General features: G+C 47.8%; 22 non-coding genes and 3 pseudogenes across 22 annotated transcripts; 3 read left to right on the top strand and 22 right to left on the bottom strand.

Annotated features, from left to right (window-relative positions):
- Positions 1-316: 316 nt before the first annotated feature.
- Positions 317-480, top strand: LOC135022191 (U1 spliceosomal RNA). The gene has a single exon (XR_010219349.1). It is a non-coding gene; the product is annotated as a U1 spliceosomal RNA (small nuclear RNA).
- Positions 481-632: 152 nt separating this feature from the next.
- Positions 633-774, top strand: LOC135022157 (U1 spliceosomal RNA; annotated as a pseudogene).
- A 689-nt stretch (positions 775-1,463) lies between these two features.
- Positions 1,464-1,627, top strand: LOC135022109 (U1 spliceosomal RNA). Its single transcript, XR_010219274.1, has one exon. It is a non-coding gene; the product is annotated as a U1 spliceosomal RNA (small nuclear RNA).
- A 2,075-nt stretch (positions 1,628-3,702) lies between these two features.
- On the bottom strand, positions 3,703-3,865 carry LOC135022119 (U1 spliceosomal RNA). The gene has a single exon (XR_010219282.1). It is a non-coding gene; the product is annotated as a U1 spliceosomal RNA (small nuclear RNA).
- Positions 3,866-4,017: 152 nt separating this feature from the next.
- Positions 4,018-4,181, bottom strand: LOC135022183 (U1 spliceosomal RNA). Its single transcript, XR_010219341.1, has one exon. It is a non-coding gene; the product is annotated as a U1 spliceosomal RNA (small nuclear RNA).
- A 695-nt stretch (positions 4,182-4,876) lies between these two features.
- Positions 4,877-5,018, bottom strand: LOC135022144 (U1 spliceosomal RNA; annotated as a pseudogene).
- Positions 5,019-5,170: 152 nt separating this feature from the next.
- Positions 5,171-5,334, bottom strand: LOC135022172 (U1 spliceosomal RNA). Its single transcript, XR_010219330.1, has one exon. It is a non-coding gene; the product is annotated as a U1 spliceosomal RNA (small nuclear RNA).
- Positions 5,335-6,005: 671 nt separating this feature from the next.
- On the bottom strand, positions 6,006-6,168 carry LOC135022154 (U1 spliceosomal RNA). Its single transcript, XR_010219313.1, has one exon. It is a non-coding gene; the product is annotated as a U1 spliceosomal RNA (small nuclear RNA).
- A 151-nt stretch (positions 6,169-6,319) lies between these two features.
- Positions 6,320-6,482, bottom strand: LOC135022111 (U1 spliceosomal RNA). The gene has a single exon (XR_010219275.1). It is a non-coding gene; the product is annotated as a U1 spliceosomal RNA (small nuclear RNA).
- Positions 6,483-7,177: 695 nt separating this feature from the next.
- On the bottom strand, positions 7,178-7,319 carry LOC135022151 (U1 spliceosomal RNA; annotated as a pseudogene).
- A 152-nt stretch (positions 7,320-7,471) lies between these two features.
- Positions 7,472-7,635, bottom strand: LOC135022162 (U1 spliceosomal RNA). The gene has a single exon (XR_010219320.1). It is a non-coding gene; the product is annotated as a U1 spliceosomal RNA (small nuclear RNA).
- A 670-nt stretch (positions 7,636-8,305) lies between these two features.
- LOC135022129 (U1 spliceosomal RNA) lies at positions 8,306-8,468 on the bottom strand. Its single transcript, XR_010219292.1, has one exon. It is a non-coding gene; the product is annotated as a U1 spliceosomal RNA (small nuclear RNA).
- Positions 8,469-8,620: 152 nt separating this feature from the next.
- On the bottom strand, positions 8,621-8,784 carry LOC135022161 (U1 spliceosomal RNA). Its single transcript, XR_010219319.1, has one exon. It is a non-coding gene; the product is annotated as a U1 spliceosomal RNA (small nuclear RNA).
- Positions 8,785-9,445: 661 nt separating this feature from the next.
- On the bottom strand, positions 9,446-9,608 carry LOC135022139 (U1 spliceosomal RNA). Its single transcript, XR_010219301.1, has one exon. It is a non-coding gene; the product is annotated as a U1 spliceosomal RNA (small nuclear RNA).
- A 152-nt stretch (positions 9,609-9,760) lies between these two features.
- On the bottom strand, positions 9,761-9,924 carry LOC135022163 (U1 spliceosomal RNA). The gene has a single exon (XR_010219321.1). It is a non-coding gene; the product is annotated as a U1 spliceosomal RNA (small nuclear RNA).
- A 7,742-nt stretch (positions 9,925-17,666) lies between these two features.
- LOC135022147 (U1 spliceosomal RNA) lies at positions 17,667-17,829 on the bottom strand. Its single transcript, XR_010219307.1, has one exon. It is a non-coding gene; the product is annotated as a U1 spliceosomal RNA (small nuclear RNA).
- Positions 17,830-17,981: 152 nt separating this feature from the next.
- On the bottom strand, positions 17,982-18,145 carry LOC135022184 (U1 spliceosomal RNA). Its single transcript, XR_010219342.1, has one exon. It is a non-coding gene; the product is annotated as a U1 spliceosomal RNA (small nuclear RNA).
- A 671-nt stretch (positions 18,146-18,816) lies between these two features.
- LOC135022143 (U1 spliceosomal RNA) lies at positions 18,817-18,979 on the bottom strand. The gene has a single exon (XR_010219305.1). It is a non-coding gene; the product is annotated as a U1 spliceosomal RNA (small nuclear RNA).
- A 152-nt stretch (positions 18,980-19,131) lies between these two features.
- Positions 19,132-19,295, bottom strand: LOC135022190 (U1 spliceosomal RNA). The gene has a single exon (XR_010219348.1). It is a non-coding gene; the product is annotated as a U1 spliceosomal RNA (small nuclear RNA).
- A 671-nt stretch (positions 19,296-19,966) lies between these two features.
- LOC135022152 (U1 spliceosomal RNA) lies at positions 19,967-20,129 on the bottom strand. The gene has a single exon (XR_010219311.1). It is a non-coding gene; the product is annotated as a U1 spliceosomal RNA (small nuclear RNA).
- A 152-nt stretch (positions 20,130-20,281) lies between these two features.
- LOC135022193 (U1 spliceosomal RNA) lies at positions 20,282-20,445 on the bottom strand. Its single transcript, XR_010219351.1, has one exon. It is a non-coding gene; the product is annotated as a U1 spliceosomal RNA (small nuclear RNA).
- Positions 20,446-21,115: 670 nt separating this feature from the next.
- LOC135022131 (U1 spliceosomal RNA) lies at positions 21,116-21,278 on the bottom strand. Its single transcript, XR_010219294.1, has one exon. It is a non-coding gene; the product is annotated as a U1 spliceosomal RNA (small nuclear RNA).
- A 152-nt stretch (positions 21,279-21,430) lies between these two features.
- On the bottom strand, positions 21,431-21,594 carry LOC135022113 (U1 spliceosomal RNA). Its single transcript, XR_010219277.1, has one exon. It is a non-coding gene; the product is annotated as a U1 spliceosomal RNA (small nuclear RNA).
- A 673-nt stretch (positions 21,595-22,267) lies between these two features.
- LOC135022123 (U1 spliceosomal RNA) lies at positions 22,268-22,430 on the bottom strand. Its single transcript, XR_010219286.1, has one exon. It is a non-coding gene; the product is annotated as a U1 spliceosomal RNA (small nuclear RNA).
- Positions 22,431-22,582: 152 nt separating this feature from the next.
- LOC135022179 (U1 spliceosomal RNA) lies at positions 22,583-22,746 on the bottom strand. Its single transcript, XR_010219337.1, has one exon. It is a non-coding gene; the product is annotated as a U1 spliceosomal RNA (small nuclear RNA).
- Between the last annotated feature and the right edge of the window lie 249 nt (positions 22,747-22,995).

The following is a 22,995-nucleotide window of genomic DNA, read 5'->3' on the forward strand; positions in this document are numbered from 1 at the left end:
TGCCAATTTTCTCTTTTCATATGCAGACGAGGGTTGAAGCCAACTTTGACCCACTGCTTGGATGACATCACCATATGCAAATCCATCTGCTGCAGGCCTTCCCCCAGGAATGCTTGCACTAGTTGTAGCATTTGGTTTGTTGTTTGGGGGTGCTTCAGTATTAGGCAGCCTTCTGCCCTCCCATGTTCATCTGAAAATATGTGTACCTCCTGCAGTTGTTGTCCCCAGATGAGAGTTCCCTTGTGCAGCAGTTGAATCTCCTTTACTTGACAGAGATGTGCCTGAGCAGCGGCCCTCCCCAGCCCTATCCCAAATCATACTTATTTTGCATAGGAGATACCATGGTCATGAAGATTGTTCTCCCAGGGTGAGGTTCATTCATTGCATTCTGGGTATGCTGACCCATGTGATTTCCCCAAATGTGGTAAACTTGACAGCATTATTTGTGGTAGTGGGGGACTGTGTTTGTGCTTTCCTCTGGTCAGCTCTGGTAAAAGTCAGATTTCTTTGTCTCAGATCTTCCTCTAGCCTTGTTCTTCTTTCGAGAGTTCCCTTGTGCTGCCTCAGTTGGATCTCCTTCACTTGACAGGGGGGTGCCCGAGCAGCGACCCTCCCCAGCTCTAGCCCAACTCCTTCTTACCTGCTAGGTAAGATACTATGATCATGAATGTGCTTCTCCCTGGGCAAGGATCACCCATTGCACTCTGGGTGTGCTGCCCCTGTGGTTTCCCCAAATGTGGGAAACTTGACTGCGTAATTTGTGTTTCCCCTGGTCGGCTCTCATATAATTCAGATCTCTTTGTCTCAGGTCTCTCTCCAGCCTAGTTTGCTGTCTGTTTCCACTTCTTTTTTCTTGAGCCCCTCCCTTCTATACCCTTGTGCACTATCCTGACTTCTCCTCCCGTCTGCTTACTTTGTGCCTTACAATGCACAATGCAAACTACAGGTAGTGCTGCAGGGCCCACACCCCTTTTACTTGCCTTACAGAGCAGCTCTGGAGCTGTTACAGTGCCCAGCTGCTGCAAGAAATCAGCTTGAATGCTTCAGGGGCTGGGGCATGGCCAACATGAGCCCCACACAGAAGGAGGGTGGGGGTATTTAATGCAAACTAGGGGTCATCCAAGCGCCGCAAAAGGCCGCCATGCCCTGCATACCCCTTTTCTCTTTTCATATGCAGACGAGGGTTGAAGCCAACTTTGACCCACTGCTTGGATGACATCACCATATGCAAATCCATCTGCTGCAGCCTTCCCCCAGGAATGCTTGCACTAGTTGTTGCATTTGGTTTGTTGTTTGGGGGTGCTGCAGTATAAGGCAGCCTTCTGCCCTCCCATGTTCATCTGAAAATATGTGTTCTCCCTGCAGTTGTTGTCCCCAGATGAGAGTTCCCTTGTGCTGCCTCAGTTGAATCTCCTTTACTTGACAGAGATGTGCCTGAGCAGCGGCCCTCCCCAGCCCAAATCATACTTATTTTGCATAGGCGATACCATGGTCATGAAGATTGTTCTCTCAGGGTGAGGTTCATTCATTGCATTCTGGGTATGCTGACCCCTGTGATTTCCCCAAATGTGGGAAACTTGACTGCATTATTTGTGGTAGTGAGTGACTGTGTTTGTGCTTTCCTCTGGTCAGCTCTGGTAAAAGTCAGATTTCTTTGTCTCAGATCTTCCTCTAGCCTTGTTTTTCTTTCGAGAGTTCTCTTGTGCTGCCTCAGTTGGATCTCCTTCACTTGACAGGGGGCTGCCCGAGCAGCGACCCTCCCCAGCTCTAGCACATGTAAGTTTGTTTTTATTTTACTACATTGTGGTTTGTGGCTCTATACCATGTAATGCATGTCTTTTAACAGTAGTCAAGTCTTCCAATGTGCTTGTTAGTGAAACCCAATACATAGCTTTATTTTATTTTGTTTCTTCAAATATTGAATGCATATGTCTTATAACTTTTTTTTTCAATATATAAACATTTTTATTATAAGATTTTCAATGACACAAGTACATCCAAGTTGCAGATTATGGGTTGTGAAGGACAAATCAACCATATAAACAATTTAAGCAATTTAAATTGCATGCAGGTAGTAGAATATCAAACTCCTTGGATGAGAGTTGGTCGTAATAAACTAGGATAGAAAAGAATAAAGTAGAAAATAAGATTTTAAACCTACCGGTAAATCTTTTTCTCGTAGTCCGTAGAGGGTGCTGGGGACTCCGTAAGGACCATGGGGATAGACGGGCTCCGCAGGAGACATGGGCACTTTAAGAAAGACTTTAGTTCTGGGTGTGCACTGGCTCCTCCCTCTATGCGCCTCTATGCCACAGTTAGAGAAACTGTGCCCAGAGGAGACTGACAGTATGAGGAAAGGATTTTGTTAATCAAGGGCAAGATTCATACCAGCCACACCAATCACACCGTATAACTTGTGATAAACTACCCAGTTATGAGTACGAAAAAACAACATACTGTAGCATCAGTGCAGGACCGATGCAACTATAACATAACCCTTATTGAAGCAATAACTATATACAAGAATTGCAGAAGTAGTCCGCACTTGGGACGGGCGCCCAGCATCCTCTACGGACTACGAGAAAAAGATTTACCGGTAGGTTTAAAATCTTATTTTCTCTAACGTCCTAGAGGATGCTGGGGACTCCGTAAGGACCATGGGGATTATACCAAAGCTCCAAAACGGGCGGGAGAGTGCGGATGACTCTGCAGCACCGATTGAGCAAACATGAGTTCCTCCTCAGCCAGGGTATCAAACTTATAGTATTTTGAAAAGGTGTTTGAACCTGACCAAGTAGCAGCTCGACACAGCTGTAGTGCCGAGACCCCTCGGGCAGCCGCCCAAGGAGAGCCCACTTTCCTCGTGGAATGGGCATAGACCGATTTCGGTAACTGCAATCCAGCCATAGAATGCGCTTGCTGAATCGTGTTACAAATCCAGCGAGCAATAGCCTGCTTTGAAGCAGGGGCACCAATCTTGTTGGTTGCATACAGGACAAACAGCGCTTCAGTTTTCCTGACTCTAGCCGTCCTGGCCACGTAAATTTTCAAAGCCCTGACCACATCAAGTAACTCGGAATCCTCCAAGTCACGCGTAGCCAAAGGCACCACAATAGATTGGTTCATATGAAAAGATGAGACCACTTTTGGTAGGAATTGAGGATGGGTCCGCAATTCCGCTCTATCCACATGGAACACCAAATATGGGCTTTTATGTGACAAAGCCGCTAATTCCGACACTCGCCTAGCCGAAGCCAAGGCTAATAACATGACCACCTTCCACGTGAGATATGTTAACTCCACCGTTTTAAGGCTGCTAAAAACTGCTAGCGAGCAATCAACTCAGAATGACCCCCATAGTGTATTGCAAGAAAATATCTGTAAATCCAATGGTACCGTAAGTGCGGTATATACTTGCACTTCTTTGCGGGGCGAGAACATCTCCCCTAAGTGAAGTCAGCCCTATGAATAGAGTTTGTGTGATCCCTGTGCAGCAGTCACAGAAAGGGTTCATCTCTGCAGTTTGTCACTCAAATTACATTGTTGCATTTTTTCTAGAAGTGGATCTGAGAGCTGTTACCCGCAGACGAGCTACAATAATTATCCTGGGATAGTGCGCAAGGGCATAGAAGGGAGCGGCTCAAGAAAAGAGAAGTGGAAACAGACAGCAAACTAGGCTGGAGAGAGACCTGAGACAAAGAGATCTGAATTATACGAGAGCCGACCAGGGGAAACACAAATTATGCAGTCAAGTTTCCCACATTTGGGGAAATCGCAGGAGCAGCACACCCAGAGTGCAATGGGTGAGCCTTGCCCTGGGAGAAGCACCTTCATGATCATAGTATCTCACCTGGCAGGTAAGTAGGAGTTGGGCTAGAGCTGGGGAGGGTCGCTGCTCGGGCACCCCCCTGTCAAGTGAAGGAGATCCAACTGAGGCAGCACAAGGGAACTCTCGAAAGAAGAACAAGGCTAGAGGAAGATCTGAGACAAAGAAATCTGACTTTTACCAGAGCTGACCAGTGGAAAGCACAAACACAGTCCCTCACTACCACAAATAATGCAGTCAAGTTTCCCACATTTGGGGAAATCACAGGGGTCAGCATACCCAGAATGCAATGAATGAACCTCACCCTGGGAGAACAATCTTCATGACCATGGTATCTCCTATGCAAAATAAGTATGATTTGGGATAGGGCTGGGGAGGGCCGCTGCTCAGGCACATCTCTGTCAAGTAAAGGAGATTCAACTGAGGCAGCACAAGGGAACTCTCATCTGGGGACAACAACTGCAGGGAGAACACATATTTTCAGATGAACATGGGAGGGCAGAAGGCTGCCTAATACTGAAGCACCCCCAAACAACAAACCAAATGCAACAACTAGTGCAAGCATTCCTGGGGGAAGGTCTGCAGAAGACGGATTTGCATACGGTGATGTCATCCAAGCAGTGGGCCAAAGTTGGCTGGAACCCTCATCTGCATATGAAAAGAGAAAAGGGGTATGCAGGGCATGGCGGCCTTTTGCCGCGCTTGTATGACCCCTAGTTTGCATTAAATACCCCCACCCTCCTTCTGTGTGGGGCTCATGTTGGCCATGCCCCAGCCCCTGAAGCATTCAAGCTGATTTCTTGCAGCAGCTGGGCACTGTAAAAGCTCCAGAGCTGCTCTGTAAGGCAAGTAAAAGGGTGTGGGCCCTGCAGCACTACCTGTAGTTTGCATTGTGCATTGTAAGGCACAAAGTAAGCAGACGGGAGGAGAAGTCAGGATAGTGCACAAGGGTATAGAAGGGAGGGGCTCAAGAAAAAAGAAGTGGAAACAGACAGCAAACTAGGCTGGAGAGAGACCTGAGACAAAGAGATCTGAATTATATGAGAGCCGACCAGGGGAAACACAAATTACGCAGTCAAGTTTCCCACATTTGGGGAAATCACAGGGGCAGCACACCCAGAGTGCAATGGGTGATCCTTGCCCTGGGAGAAGCAACTTCATGATCATAGTATCTCACCTGGCAGGTAAGTAGGAGTTGGGCTAGAGCTGGGGAGGGTCGCTGCTCGGGCAGCCCCCTGTCAAGTGAAGGAGATCCAACTGAGGCAGCACAAGGGAACTCTCGAAAGAAGAACAAGGCTAGAGGAAAATCTGAGACAAAGAAATCTGACTTTTACCAGAGCTGACCAGAGGAAAGCACAAACACAGTCCCCCACTACCACAAATAATGCAGTCGAGTTTCCCACATTTGTGGAAATCACAGGGGTCAGCAAACCCAGAATGCAATGAATGAACCTCACCCTGGGAGAACAATCTTCATGACCATGGTATCTCCTATGCAAAATAAGTATGATTTGGGATAGGGCTGGGGAGGGCCGCTGCTCAGGCACATCTCTGTCAAGTAAAGGAGATTCAACTGAGGCAGCACAAGGGAACTCTCATCTGGGGACAACAACTGCAGGGAGAACACATATTTTCAGATGAACATGGGAGGGCCGAAGGCTACCTAATACTGAAGCACCCCAAAACAACAAACAAAATGCAACAACTAGTGCAAGCATTCCTGGGGGAAGGCCTGCAGCAGATGGATTTGCATATGGTGATGTCATCCAAGCAGTGGGTCAAAGTTGGCTTCAACCCTCGTCTGCATATGAAAAGAGAAAAGGGGCGTGCAGGGCATGGCAGCCTTTTGCGGCGCTTGGATGACCCCTAGCTCGCATTAAACACCTCCACCCTCCTTCGGTGTGGGGCTCATGTTGGCTATGCCCCAGCCCCTGAAGCATTCAAGCTGATTTCTTGCAGCAGCTGGGCACTGTAACAGCTCCAGAGCTGCTCTGTAAGGCAAATAAAAGGGTGTGGGACCAGCAGCACTACCTGTAGTTCGCATTGTGCGTTGGAAGGCAAAAAGTAAGCAGACGGGAGAAGTCAGGATAGTGCGCAAGGGCATAGAAGGGAGCGGCTCAAGAAAAGAGAAGTGGAAACAGACAGCAAACTAGGCTGGAGAGAGACCAGAGACAAAGAGATCTGAATTATACGAGAGCCGACCAGGGGAAACACAAATTATGCAGTCAAGTTTCCCACATTTGGGGAAATCGCAGGAGCAGCACACCCAGAGTGCAATGGGTGAGCCTTTCCCTCGGAGAAGCACCTTCATGATCTTAGTATCTTACCTGGCAGATAAGTAGGAGTTGGGCTAGAGCTGGGGAGGGTCGCTGCTCGCCAGCCCCCTGTCAAGTGAAGGAGATCCAACTGAGGCAGCACAAGGAAACTCTCGAAAGAAGAACAAGGCTAGAGGAAGATCTGAGACAAAGAAATCTGACTTTTACCAGAGCTGACCAGAGGAAAGCACAAACACAGTCACTCACTACCACAAATAATGCAGTCAAGTTTCCACATTTGGGGAAATCACAGGGGTCAGCATACCAAGAATGCAATGAATGAACCTCACCCTGGGAGAACAATCTTCATGACCATGGTATCTCCTATGCAAAATAAGTATGATTTGGGATAGGGCTGGGGAGGGCCGCTGCTCAGGCACATCTCTGTCAAGTAAAGGAGATTCAACTGAGGCAGCACAAGGGAACTCTCATCTGGGGACAACAACTGCAGGGAGAACACATATTTTCAGATGAACTTGGGAGGGCAGAAGGCTGCCTAATACTGAAGCACCCCCAAACAACAAACCAAATGCAACAACTAGTACAAGCATTCCTGGGGGAAGGTCTGCAGAAGACGGATTTGCATACGGTGATGTCATCCAAGCAGTGGGCCAAAGTTGGCTGGAACCCTCATCTGCATATGAAAAGAGAAAAGGGGTATGCAGGGCATAGCGGCCTTTTGCGGCGCTTGGATGACCCCTAGTTCGCATTAAATACCCCCACCCTCCTTCTGTGTGGGGCTCATGTTGGCCATGCCCCAGCCCCTGAAGCATTCAAGCTGATTTCTTGCAGCAGCTGGGCACTGTAACAGCTCCAGAGCTGCTCTGTAAGGCAAGTAAAAGGGCGTGGGCCCTGCAGCACTACCTGTAGTTTGCATTGTGCATTGTAAGGCACAAAGTAAGCAGACGGGAGGAGAAGTCAGGATAGTGCACAAGGGTATAGAAGGGAGGGGCTCAAGAAAAAAGAAGTGGAAACAGACAGCAAACTAGGCTGGAGAGAGACCTGAGACAAAGAGATCTGAATTATATGAGAGCCGACCAGGGGAAACACAAATTACGCAGTCAAGTTTCCCACATTTGGGGAAATCACAGGGGCAGCACACCCAGAGTGCAATGGGTGATCCTTGCCCAGGGAGAAGCAACTTCATGATCATAGTATCTCACCTGGCAGGTAAGTAGGAGTTGGGCTAGAGCTGGGGAGGGTCGCTGCTCGGGCACCCCCCTGTCAAGTGAAGGAGATCCAACTGAGGCAGCACAAGGGAACTCTCGAAAGAAGAACAAGGCTAGAGGAAAATCTGAGACAAAGAAATCTGACTTTTACCAGAGCTGACTAGAGGAAAGCACAAACACAGTCCCCCACTACCACAAATAATGCAGTCGAGTTTCCCACATTTAGGGAAATCACAGGGGTCAGCATACCCAGAATGCAATGAATGAACCTCACCCTGGGAGAACAATCTTCATGACCATGGTATCTCCTATGCAAAATAAGTATGATTTGGGATAGGGCTGGGGAGGGCTGCTGCTCAGGCACATCTCTGTCAAGTAAAGAAGATTCAACTGAGGCAGCACAAGGGAACTCTCATCTGGGGACAACAACTGCAGGGAGAACACATATTTTCAGATGAACATGGGAGGGCAGAAGGCTGCCTAATACTGAAGCACCCCCAAACAACAAACCAAATGCAACAACTAGTGCAAGCATTCCTGGGGGAAGGCTGCAGCAGATGGATTTGCATATGGTGATGTCATCCAAGCAGTGGGTCAAAGTTGGCTTCAACCCTCGTCTGCATATGAAAAGAGAAAAGGGGCGTGCAGGGCATGGCGGCCTTTTGCGGCGATTGGATGACCCCTAGTTCGCATTAAACACCTCCACCCTCCTTCGGTGTGGGGCTCATGTTGGCTATGCCCCAGCCCCTGAAGCATTCAAGCTGATTTCTTGCAGCAGCTAGGCACTGTAACAGCTCCAGAGCTGCTCTGTAAGGCAAGTAAAAGGGCGTGGGCCCTGCAGCACTACCTGTAGTTCGCATTGTGCGTTGGAAGGCACAAATTAAGCAGACGGGAGAAGTCAGGATAGTGCGCAAGGGCATAGAAGGGAGCGGCTCAAGAAAAAAGAAGTGGAAATAGACAGCAAACTAGGCTGGAGAGAGACCTGAGACAAAGAGATCTGAATTATACGAGAGCCGACCAGGGGAAACACAAATTATGCAGTCAAGTTTCCCACATTTGGGGAAATCGCAGGAGCAGCACACCCAGAGTGCAATGGGTGAGACTTGCCCTGGGAGAAGCACCTTCATGATCATAGTATCTCACCTGGCAGGTAAGTAGGATTTGGGATAGAGCTGGGGAGGGTCGCTGCTCGGGCACCCCCCTGTCAAGTGAAGTAGATCCAACTGAGGCAGCACAAGGGAACTCTCGAAAGAAGAACAAGGCTAGAGGAAAATCTGAGACAAAGAAATCTGACTTTTACCAGAGCTGACCAGAGGAAAGCACAAACACAGTCCCCCACTACCACAAATAATGCAGTCGAGTTTCCCACATTTGGGGAAATCATAGGGGTCAGCATACCCAGAATGCAATGAATGAACCTCACCCTGGGAGAACAATCTTCATGACCATGGTATCTCCTATGCAAAATAAGTATGACTTAGGATAGGGCTGGGGAGGGCCGCTGCTCAGGCACATCTCTGTCAAGTAAAGGAGATTCAACTGAGGCAGCACAAGGGAACTCTCATCTGGGGACAACAACTGCAGGGAGAATACATATTTTCAGATGAACATGGGAGGGCAGAAGGCTGCCTAATACTGAAGCACCCCCAAACAACAAACCAAATGCAACAACTAGTGCAAGCATTCCTGGGGGAAGGCCTGCAGCAGATGGATTTGCATATGGTGATGTCATCCAAGCAGTGGGTCAAAGTTGGCTTCAACCCTCGTCTGCATATGAAAAGAGAAAAGGGGCGTGCAGGGCATGGCGGCCTTTTGCGGCGCTTGGATGACCCCTAGTTCGCATTAAACACCTCCACCCTACTTCGGTGTGGGGCTATGCCCCAGCCCCTGAAGCATTCAAGCTGATTTCTTGCAGCAGCTGGGCACTGTAACAGCTCCAGAGCTGCTCTGTAAGGCAAGTAAAAGGGTGTGGGCCCTGCAGCACTACCTGTAGTTTGCATTGTGCGTTGGAAGGCACAAAGTAAGCAGACAGGAGAAGTCAGGATAGTGCGCAAGGGCATAGAAGGGAGCAACTCAAGAAAAGAGAAGTGGAAACAGACAGCAAACTAGGCTGGAGAGAGACCTGAGACAAAGAGATCTGAATTATACGAGAGCCGACCAGGGGAAACACAAATTATGCAGTCAAGTGTCCAACATTTGGGGAAACCGCAGGAGCAGCACACCCAGAGTGCAATGGGTGAGCCTTGCCCTGGGAGAAGCACCTTCATGATCATAGTATCTCACCTGGCAGGTAAGTAGGAGTTGGGCTAGAGCTGGGGAGGGTCGCTGCTCGGGCACCCCCCTGTCAAGTGAAGGAGATCCAACTGAGGCAGCACATGGAAACTCTCGAAAGAAGAACAAGGCTAGAGGAAGATCTGAGACAAATAAATCTGACTTTTACCAGAGCTGACCAGAGGAAAGCACAAAAACAGTCCCCCACTACCACAAATAATGCAGTCGAGTTTCCCACATTTGGGGAAATCACAGGGGTCAGCATACCCAGAATGCAATGAATGAACCTCACCCTGGGAGAACAATCTTCATGACCATGGTATCTCCTATGCAAAATAAGTATGATTTGGGATAGGGCTGGGGAGGGCCGCTGCTCAGGCACATCTCTGTCAAGAATTTATAAAGTCTATACATATATATAACCAAATGTCAATATATATATATAGAACCCAGCGCTCCTATCAAAACTTATCTATTTCACCAATTTGTTGCTTATTTAATCTTTATACATCTATTAATTTTCACCATATATTATAAAATGCTGCTCCCATAGGTAGTACTGTTCTACCAATAATAAACCAAATTTTAAAGATAATCACACTTGTTATCAAGGGAGCGCAAAAAATAAAATATACAAGCTCTTTATTTTTAAAAAATATATATAGACAGAAGAAACCCACATTCAATAAAATACAATGGAGTCAACATATATAGGCACCACTATCCATATCTAAATGTAATCAGGATCTATTTCATATTGCTCTTGATGACAACGGAATGTTTATTAAAGGGTCCAAAAAATCCTACTGGATACAGCTGTTGTAATTTAATCGTTACTTTCCAATTGTAATTGATACATTAAATTCCTTCTTGTGGATGAACAGCAACAGTTGTAACCAACGCCTCTTTTCTCTAACGTCCTAAGTGGATGCTGGGGACTCCGTAAGGACCAAGGGGAATAGCGGCTCCGCAGGAGACTGGGCACATCTAAAGAAAGCTTTAGGACTATGTGGTGTGCACTGGCTCCTCCCCCTATGACCCTCCTCCAAGCCTCAGTTAGATTTATGTGCCCGACGAGAAGGGTGCACACTAGGGGCTCTCCTGAGCTTCTTAGTGAAAGTTTTAGTTTAGGTTTGTTATTATCAGTGAGACCTGCTGGCAACAGGCTCACTGCATCGAGGGACTAAGGGGAGAAGAAGCGAACTCACCTGCGTGCAGAGTGGATTGGGCTTCTTGGCTACTGGACATTAGCTCCAGAGGGACGATCACAGGCCCAGCCTGGATGGGTCCCAGAGCCTCGCCGCCGGCCCCCTTACAGAGCCAGAAGAGCGAAGAGGTCCGGAAAAATCGGCGGCAGAAGACGTTCCTGTCTTCAATAAGGTAGCGCACAGCTGTGCGCCATTGCTCTCAGCACACTTCATACTCCGGTCACTGAGGGTGCAGGGCGCTGGGGGGGGCGCCCTGAGACGCAATAAAACATGATAAAAATACCTTACATGGCAAAAAATACATCACATATAGCTCCTGGGCTATATGGATGCATTTGACCCCTGCCAGAATATACAGAAAAACGGGAGATAAGGCCGCCGAAAAGGGGGCGAAGACTATCTCCTCAGCACACTGGCGCCATTTTCCCTCACAGCTCAGTTGGAGGGAAGCTCCCTGGCTCTTCCCTGCAGTCACTACACTACAGAAAGGGTTAAAAAAAGAGAGGGGGGCACTAATTAGGCGCAGTATTAAAACATACAGCAGCTATAAGGGGAAAAACACTTATATAAGGTTATCCCTGTATATATATATATAGCGCTCTGGTGTGTGCTGGCATACTCTCCCTCTGTCTCCCCAAAGGGCTAGTGGGGTCCTGTCCTCTATCAGAGCATTCCCTGTGTGTGTGCTGTGTGTCGGTACGTTTGTGTCGACATGTATGAGGAGAAAAATGATGTGGAGACGGAGCAGAGTGTCTGTAACAGTGATGTCACCACCTAGGGGGTCGACACCTGAGTGGATGTACTGTTGAAAATTACGTGACAGTGTCAGCTCTGTATAAAAAAACAAAACAAAAAAACAGTGGTTGACATGAGACAGCCGGCTACTCAGCTTGTGCCTGTCCAGACGTCTCATAGGCCGTCAGGGGCTCTAAAGCGCCCGTTACCTCAGATGGCAGATACAGACGCCGACACGGATACTGACTCCTGTGTCGACGGTGAAGAGACAACCGTGATTTCCAGTAGGGCCACACGTTACATGATTGAGACAATGGAAAATGTTTTATACATTTCTGATAATACGAGTACCACCAAAAAGGGGTATTATGTTCGGTGAGGGAAAAACTACCTGTAGTTTTCCTGAATCTGAGAAATAAAATGAGGTGTGTGATGATGCGTGGGTTTCCCCCCCGATAACAATTGATAATTTCTTAAAAAGTATTGGCTGTATACCCTTTCCCGCCAGAGGTTAGGGTGCGTTGGGAAACACCCCCTAGGGGGGATAAGGCGCTCACACGCTTGTAAGAACAAGGGCTCTACCCTCTCATGAGATGGCCGCCCTTAAGGATCCTGCTGATAGAAAGCAGGAGGGTATCCAAAAATGTATTCACACACATACTGGTGTTATACTGCGACCAGCAATCGCCTCAGCCTGGAGGTGCAGTGCTGGGTTGGCATGGTCGGATTCCCTGACTGGAAATATTGATATCCTAGATAAGGATAGTATATTATTGCCTATAGAGCATTTAAAAGATGCATTTCTATATATGCATGATGCACAGCGGAATATTTGCCGACTGGCATCAAGTATAAGTGCGTTGTCCAATTCTACCAGTAAAATGGTCAGGTGATGCGGATTCCAAACGGCATTTGGAAGTATTGCCTTTGAAAGGGGACATTTGGGGTCGGTCTTTTAGACCTGGTGGCCACGGCAACAACTGGGAAATCCACGTTTGTACCCCAGGTCGCCTCTCAAAATAAGACGCCGTATTATCAGGCGCAGTCCTTTGTTGGCAAGCGGACAAAAGGTTCCTCTTTTCTGCTCGTGACAGAGGGAGAGGAAAAAGGCTGAAGAGATTAGCCAGTTCCCAGGAACAGAAACCCTTTCCCGCCTCTGCCAAGCCCTCAGTATGACGCTAGGGCCTTACAAGCTCAGGCACGGTGGGGGCCCGTTCTCAATGAATTTCAGTGCGCAGTGGGCTCACTCGCAAGTAGACCCCTGGATCCTTCAGGTAATATCTCAAGGGTACATATTGGAATTCGAGACGTCTCCCCCTCGCCGTTTCCAAAAGTCGGCTTTACCGACGTCTCCCTCTGACAGGGAGGCAGTTTTGGAAGCCATTCACAAGCTGTATTCCCAGCAGGTGATAATCAAGGTACCCCTCCTGCAACAGGGAACGGGGTATTATTCCACACTATTGTGGTACCGAAGCCAGACGGCTCGGTGAGACCGATTCTAAATCTAAAATCTAAAATCTTTGAACACTTACATACAGAGGTTCAAATTCAAGATTGAGTCACTCAGAGCAGTGATTGCGAACCTGGAAGAAGGGGACTTCATGATGTCTCGGGACATCAAGGATGCTTACCTTCATGTCAAAATTTACCCTTCTCACCAAGGGTACCTCAGGTTATGGTACAAAACTGTCACTATCAGTTCAGACGCTGCCGTAGGGATGGTCCACGGCACCCCGGGTCTTTACCAAGGTAATGGCCGAAATGATATCCCTTCGAAGGAAGGGAATTTTAGTTATCCCTTACTTGGACGATTCCCTGATAAGGGTAAGATCCAGGGAACAGTTGGAAGTCGGTGTAGCACTATCTCAGGTAGTGTTGCGGCAGCACGATTGGATTCTCAATATTCCAAAATCGCAGCTGGTTCCGACGACTTGTCTTCTGTTTCCTAGGGATGTTCCTGGACACAGTCCAGAAAAAAGGTGTTTCTCCCGGAAGAGAAAGCCAGGGAGTTATCCGAGCTAGTCAGGAACCTCCTAAAACCGAACCAAGTCTCAGTGCATCAATGCACAAGGGTTCTGGGTAAAAATGGTGGCTTCCTACGAAGCAATCCCATTCGTTAGATTCCACGCAAGAACTTTCCAGTGGAACCTACTGGACAAATGGTCCGGGTCGCATTTTCAGATGCATCAGCGGATAACCCTGTCACCAAGGACAAGGGTATCCATCCTGTGGTGGTTGCAGAGTGCTCATCTTCTAGAGGGCCGCAGATTCGGCATTCAGGACTGGGTCCTGGTGACCACGGATGCCAGCCTGCGAGGCTGGTGAGCAGTCACACAGGGAAGGAATATCCAGGGCTTAGGGTCAAGCCTGGATACATCACTTCACATAAATATCCTGAAGCTAAGGGCCATTTACAATGCTCTAAGCTTAGCAAGACCTCTGCTTCAAGGTCAGCCGGTGTTGATCCAGTCGGACAACATCATGGCAGTCACCCACGTAAATAGACAGGGTGGCACAAGAAGCAGGAGGGCAATGGCAGAAGCTGCAGGGATTCTTCGCTGGGCGGAAAATCATGTGATAGCACTGTCAACAGTATTCATTCCGGGAGTGGACAACTGGGAAGCAGACTTCCTCAGCACGACCTCCACCCGGGAGAGTGGGGACTTCACCCAGAAGTCGTCCACATGATTAAAAAACTCGACAGGTATTGCGCCAGGTCAAGAGACCCTCAGGCAATAGTTGTAGACGCTCTGGTAACACTGTGGGTGTACCAGTCAGTGTATGTGTTCCCTCCTCTGCCTCTCATACCCAAGGTACTGAGATTGATAAGATGGAGAGGAGAAAGCACTATATTCGTGGCTCCGGATTGGCCAAGAAGGACTTGGTAACCGGAACTTCAAGAGATGCTCACGGAGGATCCGTGGCCTCTACCTCTAAGAAGGGACCTGCTCCAGCAAGGACCCTGTCTGTTCCAAGACTTACCGCGGCTGCGTTTGACGGCATGCCGGTTGAACACCGGATCCTGAAGGAAAAAAGGCATTCCGGATGAAGTCATCCATATCCTGATCTAAAGCCAGGAAGGATGTAACCGCAAAAACATTATCACCGCAATTGGCGAAAATATGTTGCGTAGTGCGAGGCCAGTAAGGCCAGACGGAGGAAATTCAACTGGGTCGATTCCTACATTTCCTGCAAACAGGAGTGTCTATGGGCCTGAAATTGGGGTCCATTAAGGTTCAGATTTCGGCCCTGTCAATTTTCTTCCAAAAAAGAACTAGCTTCAGTCCCTGAAGTTTAGACGTTTGTAAAAGGGGTACTGCATATACAGCCTCCTTTTGTGCCTCCAGTGGCAATTTGGGATCTCAATGTAGTTTGGGTTCCAAAAGTCACATTGGTTTGAACCACTTAAATCTGTGGAGTTAAAATATCTCACATGGAAAGTGGTCATGTTGTTGGCCTTGGCCTGGGCCAGGCGCGTGTCAGAATTGGCGGCTTTATCCTGGAGTTCTCTCATTCGGTGCTGCAGAGTCATCCGCACTCTCCCGCCCGTTTGGGAGCTTTGGTATAATCCCCATGGTCCTTACGGAGTCCCCAGCATCCACTTAGGACGTTAGAGAAAATAAGAATTTACTTACCGATAATTCTATTTCTCATAATCCGTAGTGGATGCTGGGCGCCCATCCCAAGTGCGGATTGTCTGCAATACTTGTACATAGTTATTGTTACAAAAATCGGGTTATTATTGTTGGGAGCCATCTTTTCAGAGGCTCCTCTGTTATCATACTGTTAACTGGGTTCAGATCACAAGTTATACGGTGTGATTGGTGTGGCTGGTATGAGTCTTACCCGGGATTCAAAATCCTTCCTTATTGTGTACGCTCGTCCGGGCAAAGTATCCTAACTGAGGCTTGGAGGAGGGTCATAGGGGGAGGAGCCAGTGCACACCACATAGTCCTAAAGCTTTCTTTAGATGTGCCCAGTCTCCTGCGGAGCCGCTATTCCCCATGGTCCTTACGGAGTCCCCAGCATCCACTACGGACTATGAGAAATAGAATTATCGGTAAGTAAATTCTTATTATTTACTGCAGTTAAAGTTCATATGTAACTCACGTGAGTAATGAAAGAAAACAGGGGGAGAGCGCTGTGATGGTTGGTGAAACACAGCGGTATGCTACGACCCCCGTTAACCGTGGATGGATCTTATTGGCACTCGCGGTCGGGATATTTCTCCCTGCCGTGGGGTAGAGACCTCCTTTTGCTCGGTCTCAAATTGCTTTTTCCCCTTCACCGCTGTCTTTACATCAGACGTCCGCCGTGATGTAGCTCGTTCATGAACGGGCTTATATCTCAGCAATCAGAGTGTCCGGTAATCACCTTCCTTACGCGTTTCTCCGCTGTTATCCAAGAGCGGTTTCGTCAGAGGATACATCAGCAGCCTAGCAGGCTCTTTTTAAAATGCACCGGACCAATAGCATTACTAATTAGTTGATTGGATACATACATGTACTAATTGGATGCATACATGTAATGACTCACATATGGAACAACTTTCTAATTGCAATTGCACATATAAAGGCATTTCATAATATAAAAATAAGCAACATGGTGATTAAAAATAATAATAAAATAAGCAACAAGGTGGTTTAAAAAATAACAGAAAATATATAATCTATATACAGATTAACCTATAATCTTTCAATCAATACCTCATATCTATAATCACATATACATAATTCAGAGACTCAGCACTAAGGATCCCCATTTACTTATATAAAACCTTTTAGGGTAACATAAATCCATGCCACTACTAAAGCAGTTCTTGTGGCGCAGGGGAAACATCAAATGCACTCTATGCAGCTAGTCCCATGTTTGAATCCAACCCGCTCAGCTTAACATCCATATTATTTATTTACTTTTAATGGGATCATTCTATCAATTCATTTTTACCTTTAATTTTTGTTAATATTATTTCTATATTTCATTATTTTAACCCCTGGAATAACTACATTGCTGTTTAAACAACAAAAAGAATTGAAGAAAAAATAAATATTAAACAGACAATTTAAGGATTCGAAGATTTAAATATTTAAAGATTTTAAAATTTAAAACAGGGAGGGGGGGGAGGGAGGGGGGCCTTTTGGGAGAAGGAGGGGGAAAAAATAAAAATAAAAAAAAATATATATATATATATAGAACCAAGAGAAAGTGTAAAAAGAGGATGGAGGAAGAAATCTGATGTTCATCATTACTAGTGGATTTTACTAAAGAACTTTAAAGGAACACATACAACAGGATTATACAGTTTCATCCTAAAAGGAAAGCTGTTTCCAAAATAGCTACTTCTAATAATTTTGTTTATTTATTAAACATACAATAAATGGATATTCAATAAATAATATATTAGGTAAATCAATAGATAAAATCTTCAGAGACTGCCAATGTTGTTCAGTTCGATGCTCTCATTCAGACCATCAGGTGTAAGGGTACCCAAAGAAAAAATCCAAAATGCCTCCCTTGTCAAGTAAAGGAGATTCAACTGAGGCAGCACAAGGAAACTCTCATCTGGGGACAACAACTGCAGGGAGAACACATATTTTCAGATGAACATGGGAGGGCAGAAGGCTGCCTAATACTGAAGCACCCCCAAACAACAAACCAAATGCAACAACTAGTACAAGCATTCCTGGGGGAAGGCCTGCAGCAGATGGATTTGCATATGGTGATGTCATCCAAGCAGTGGGTCAAAGTTGGCTTCAACCCTCGTCTGCATATGAAAAGAGAAAAGGGGCGTGCAGGGCATGGCGGCCTTTTGCGGCGCTTGGATGACCCCTAGTTCGCATTAAACACCTCCACCCTACTTCGGTGTGGGGCTCATGTTGGCTATGCCCCAGCCCCTGAAGCATTCAAGCTGATTACTTGCAGCAGCTGGGCACTGTTATAGCTCCAGAGCTGCCCTGTAAGGCAACTAAAAGGGTGTGGGCCCTGCAGCACTACCTGTAGTTCGCATTGTGCGTTGGAAGGCACAAAGTAAGCAGACGGGAGAAGTCAAGATAGTGCGCAAGGGCATAGAAGGGAGTGGCTCAAGAAAAGAGAAGTGTAAACAGACAGCAAACTAGGCTGGAGAAAGACATGAGACAAAGAGATCTGAATTATACGAGAGCCGACCAGGGAAAACACAAATTATGCAGTCAAGTTTCCCACATTTGGGGATATCGCAGGAGCAGCACACCCAGAGTGCAATTGGTGAGCCTTGCCCTGGGAGAAGCACCTTCATGATCATAGTATCTCACCTAGCAGGTAAGTAGGAGTTGGGCTAGAGCTGGGGAGGGTCGCTGCTCGGGCACCCCCCTGTCAAGTGAAGGAGATCCAACTGAGGCAGCACAAGGGAACTCTCGAAAGAAGAACAATGCTAGAGGAAGATCTGAGACAAAGAAATCTGACTTTTACCAGAGCTGACCAGAGGAAAGCACAAACACAGTCCCCCACTACCACAAATAATGCTGTCAAGTTTACCACATTTGGGAAAATAACAGGGGTCAGCATACCCAGAATGCAATGAATGAACCTCACCCTGGGAGAACAATCTTCATGACCATGGTATCTCCTATGCAAAATAAGTATGATTTGGGATAGGGCTGGAGAGGGCCGCTGCTCAGGCACATCTCTGTCAAGTAAAGGAGATTCAACTGAGGCAGCACAAGGGAACTCTCATCTGGGGACAACAACTGCAGGAGGTACACATATTTTCAGATGAACATGGGAGGGCAGAAGGCTGCCTAATACTGAAGCACCCCCAAACAACAAACCAAATGCAACAACTAGTGCAAGCATTCCTGGGGGAAGGCCTGCAGCAGATGGATTTGCATATGGTGATGTCATCCAAACAGTGGGTCAAAGTTGGCTTCAACCCTCGTCTGCTTATGAAAAGATAAAATTGGCATGCAGGGCATGGCGGCCTTTTGCGGTGCTTGGATGACCCCTAGTTCGCATTAAACACCTCCACCCTCCTTCGGTGTGGGTTTCATGATAGCTATGCCCCAGCCCCTGAAGCATTCAAGCTGATTTCTTGCAGCAGCTGGGCACTGTAACAGCTCCAGAGCTGCTCTGTAAGGCAAGTAAAAGGGTGTGGGCCCTGCAGCACTACCTGTAGTTTGCATTGTGTGTTGGAAGGCACAAAGTAAGCAGACGGGAGAAGTCAGGATAGTGCGCAAGGGCATAGAAGGGAGCAACTCAAGAAAAGAGAAGTGGAAACAGACTGCAAATTAGGCTGGAGAGAGACCTGAGACAAAGAGATCTGAATTATACGAGAGCCGACCAGGTGAAACACAAATTATGCAGTCAAGTGTCCAACATTTGGGGAAACCGCAGGAGTAGCACACCCAGAGTGCAATGGGTGAGCCTTGCCCTGGGAGAAGCACCTTCATGATCATAGTATCTCACCTGGCAGGTAAGTAGGAGCTGGGCTAGAGCTGGGGAGGGTCGCTGCTCGGGCACCCCCCTGTCAAGTGAAGGAGATCCAACTGAGGCAGCACAAGGGAACTCTCGAAAGAAGAACAAGGCTAGAGGAAGATCTGAGACAAAGAAATCTGACTTTTACCAGAGCTGACCAGAAGAAAGCACAAACACAGTCCCTCACTACCACAAATAATGCAGTCCAGTTTCCCACATTTGGGGAAATCACAGGGGTCAGCATACCCAGAATGCAATGAATGAACCTCACCCTGGGAAAACAATCTTCTTGACCATGGTATCTCCTATGCAAAATAAGTATGATTTGGGATAGAGCTGGGGAGGGCCGCTGCTCAGGCACATCTCTGTCAAGTAAAGGAGATTCAACTGAGGCAGCACAAGGGAACTCTCATCGGGGGACAACAACTGCAGGGAGAACACATATTTTCAGATGAACATGGGAGGGCAGAAGGCTGCCTAATACTGAAGCACCCCCAAACAACAAACCAAATGCAACAACTAGTGCAAGCATTCCTGGGGGAAGGCCTGCAGCAGATGGATTTGCATATGGTGATGTCATCCAAGCAGTGGGTCAAAGTTGGCTTCAACACTCATCTGCATATGAATAGAGAAGAGGGGCGTGCAGGGCATGGCGGCCTTTTGCGGCGCTTGGATGACCCCTAGTCCGCATTAAACACCTCCACCCTCCTTCGGTGTGGGGCTCATGTTGGCTATGCCCCAGCCCCTGAAGCATTCAAGCTGATTTCTTGCAGCAGCTGGGCACTGTAACAGCTCCAGAGCTGCTCTGTAAGGCAAGTAAAAGGGTGTGGGCCCTGCAGCACTACCTGTAGTTCGCATTGTGCGTTGGAAGGCACAAAGTAAGCAGACGGGAGAAGTCAGGATAGTGCGCAAGGGCATAGAAGGGAGCGGCTCAAGAAAAGAGAAGTGGAAACAGACAGCAAACTAGGTTGGAGAGAGACCTGAGACAAAGACATCTGAATTATACGAGAGCCGACCAGGGGAAACACAAATTATGCAGTCAAGTTTCCCACATTTGGGGAAATCATAGGGGCAGCACACCCAGAGTGCGATGGGTGAGCCTTGCCCTGGGAGAAGCACCTACATGATCATAGGATCTCACCTGGCAGGTAAGTAGGAGTTGGGCTAGAGCTGGGGAGGGTCGCTGCTCGGGCACCCCCCTGTCAAGTGAAGGAGATCCAACTGAGGCAGCACAAGGGAACTCTCGAAAGAAGAACAAGGCTAGAGGAAGATCTGAGACAAAGAAATCTGACTTTTACCAGAGCTGACCAGAGGAAAGCACAAACACAGCCCCCCACTACCACAAATAATGCAGTCGAGTTTCCAACATTTGGGGAAATCACAGCGGTCAGCATAACCAGAATGCAATGAATGAACCTCACCCTGGGAGAACAATCTTCATGACCATGGTATCTCCTATGCAAAATAAGTATGATTTGGGATAGGGCTGGGGAGGGCCGCTGCTCAGGCACATCTCTGTCAAGTAAAGGCGATTCAACTGAGGCAGCACAAGGGAACTCTCATCTTGGGACAACAACTGCAGGGAGAACACATATTTTCAGATGAACATGGGAGGGCAGAAGGCTGCCTAATACTGAAGCACCCCCAAACAACAAACCAAATGCAACAACTAGTGCAAGCATTCCTGGGGAAGGCCTGCAGCAGATGGATTTGCATATGGTGATGTCATCCAAGCAGTGGGTCAAAGTTGGCTTCAACCCTCATCTGCATATGAAAAGAAAAAAGGGATGTGCAGGGAATGGCGGCCTTTTGCGGCGCTTGGATGACCCCTAATTCGCATTAAACATCTCCACCCTCCTTCGGTGTGGGGCTCATGTTGGCTATGCCCCAGCCCCTGAAGCATTCAAGCTGATTTCTTGCAGCAGCTGGGCACTGTAACAGCTCCAGAGCTGCTCTGTAAAGCATGTAAAAGGGTGTGGGCCCTGCAGCACTACCTGTAGTTTGCATTGTGCGTTGGAAGGCACAAAGTAAGCAGACAGGAGAGGTCAGATTAGTGCACAAGGGCATAGAAGGGAGCGGCTCAAGAAAAGAGAAGTGGAAACAGACAGCAAACTAGGCTGGAGAGAGACCTGAGACAAAGAGATCTGAATTATACGAGAGCCGACCAGGGGAAACACAAATTATGCAGTCAAGTTTCCCACATTTGGGGAAATCACAGGGGCAGCACACCCAGAGTGCAATGGGTGAGCCTTGCCCTGGGAGAAGCACCTACATGATCATAGTATCTCACCTGGCAGGTAAGTAGGAGTTGGGCTAGAGCTGGGGAGGGTCGCAGCTCGGGCACCCCCCTGTCAAGTGAAGGAGATCCAACTGAGGCAGCACAAGGGAACTCTCGAAAGAAGAACAAGGCTAGAGGAAGATCTGAGACGAAGAAATCTGACTTTTACCAGAGCTGACCAGAGAAAAGCACAAACACAGTCCCCCACTACCACAAATAATGAAGTCGAGTTTCCCACATTTGGGGAAATCACAGGGGTCAGAATACCCAGAATGCAATGAATGAACCTCACCCTGGGATAACAGTCTTCATTACCATGATATCTCCTATGCAAAATAAGTATGATTTGGGATAGGGCTGGGGAGGGCCGCTGCTCAGGCACATCTCTGTCAAGTAAAGGAGATTCAACTGAGGCAGCACAAGGGAACTCTCATCTGGGGACAACAACTGCAGGGAGAACACATATTTTCAGATGAACATGGGAGGGCAGAAGGCTGCCTAATACTGAAGCACCCCCAAACAACAAACCAAATGCAACAACTAGTACAAGCATTCCTGGGGGAAGGTCTGCAGAAGACGGATTTGCATACAGTGATGTCATCCAAGCAGTGGGCCAAAGTTGGCTGGAACCCTCATCTGCATATGAAAAGAGAAAAGGGGTATGTAGGGAATGGCGGCCTTTTGCGGCGCTTGGATGACCCTTAGTTCGCATTAAACACCCCCACCCTCCTTCGGTGTGGGGCTCATGTTGGCAATGCCCCAGCCCCTGAAGCATTCAAGCTGATTTCTTGCAGCAGCTTGGCACTGTAACAGCTCCAGAGCTGCTCTGTAATGCAAGTAAAAGTTTGTGGGCCCTGCAGCACTACCTGTAGTTTGCATTGTGCATTGGAAGGCACAAAGTAAGCAGACAGGAGGAGAAGTCAGGATAGTGCACAAGGGTATAGAAGGGAGGGGCTCAAAAAAAAGAAGTGGAAACAGACTGCAAACTAGGCTGGAGAGAGACATGAGACAAAGAGATCTGAATTATATGAAAGCCGACCAGTGGAAACACAAATTATGCAGTCAAGTTTCCCACATTTGGGGAAATCACAGGGGCAGCACACCCAGAGTGCAATGGGTGAGCCTTGCCCTGGGAGAAGCACCTTCATGATCATAGTATCTCACCTGGCAGGTAAGTAGGAGTTGGGCTAGAGCTGGGGAGGGTCGCTGCTTGGGCACCCCCCTGTCAAGTAAAGGAGATCCAACTGAGGCAGCACAAGGGAACTCTCGAAAGAAGAACAAGGCTAGAGGAAGATCTGAGACAAAGAAATCTGACTTTTACCAGAGCTGACCAGAGGAAAGCACAAACACAGTCCCCCACTACCACAAATAATGCAGTCAAGTTTCCCACATTTGGGGAAATCACAGGGGTCAGCATACCCAGAATGCAATGAATGAACCTCAACCTGGGAGAACAATCTTCATGACCATGGTATCTCCTATGCAAAATAAGTATGATTTGGGATAGAGCTGGGGAGGGCCGCTGCTCAGGCACATCTCTGTCAAGTAAAGGAGATTCAACTGAGGCAGCACAAGGGAACTCTCATCTGGGGACAACAACTGCAGGGAGAACACATATTTTCAGATGAACATGGGAGGGCAGAAGGCTGCCTAATACTGAAGCACCCCCAAACAACAAACCAAATGCAACAACTAGTGCAAGCATTCCTGGGGGAAGGCCTGTAGCAGATGGATTTGCATATGG

This window comes from Pseudophryne corroboree, unplaced genomic scaffold, assembly GCF_028390025.1.
Source record: "Pseudophryne corroboree isolate aPseCor3 unplaced genomic scaffold, aPseCor3.hap2 scaffold_383, whole genome shotgun sequence".
Taxonomy (NCBI): Eukaryota; Metazoa; Chordata; class Amphibia; order Anura; family Myobatrachidae; genus Pseudophryne; species Pseudophryne corroboree.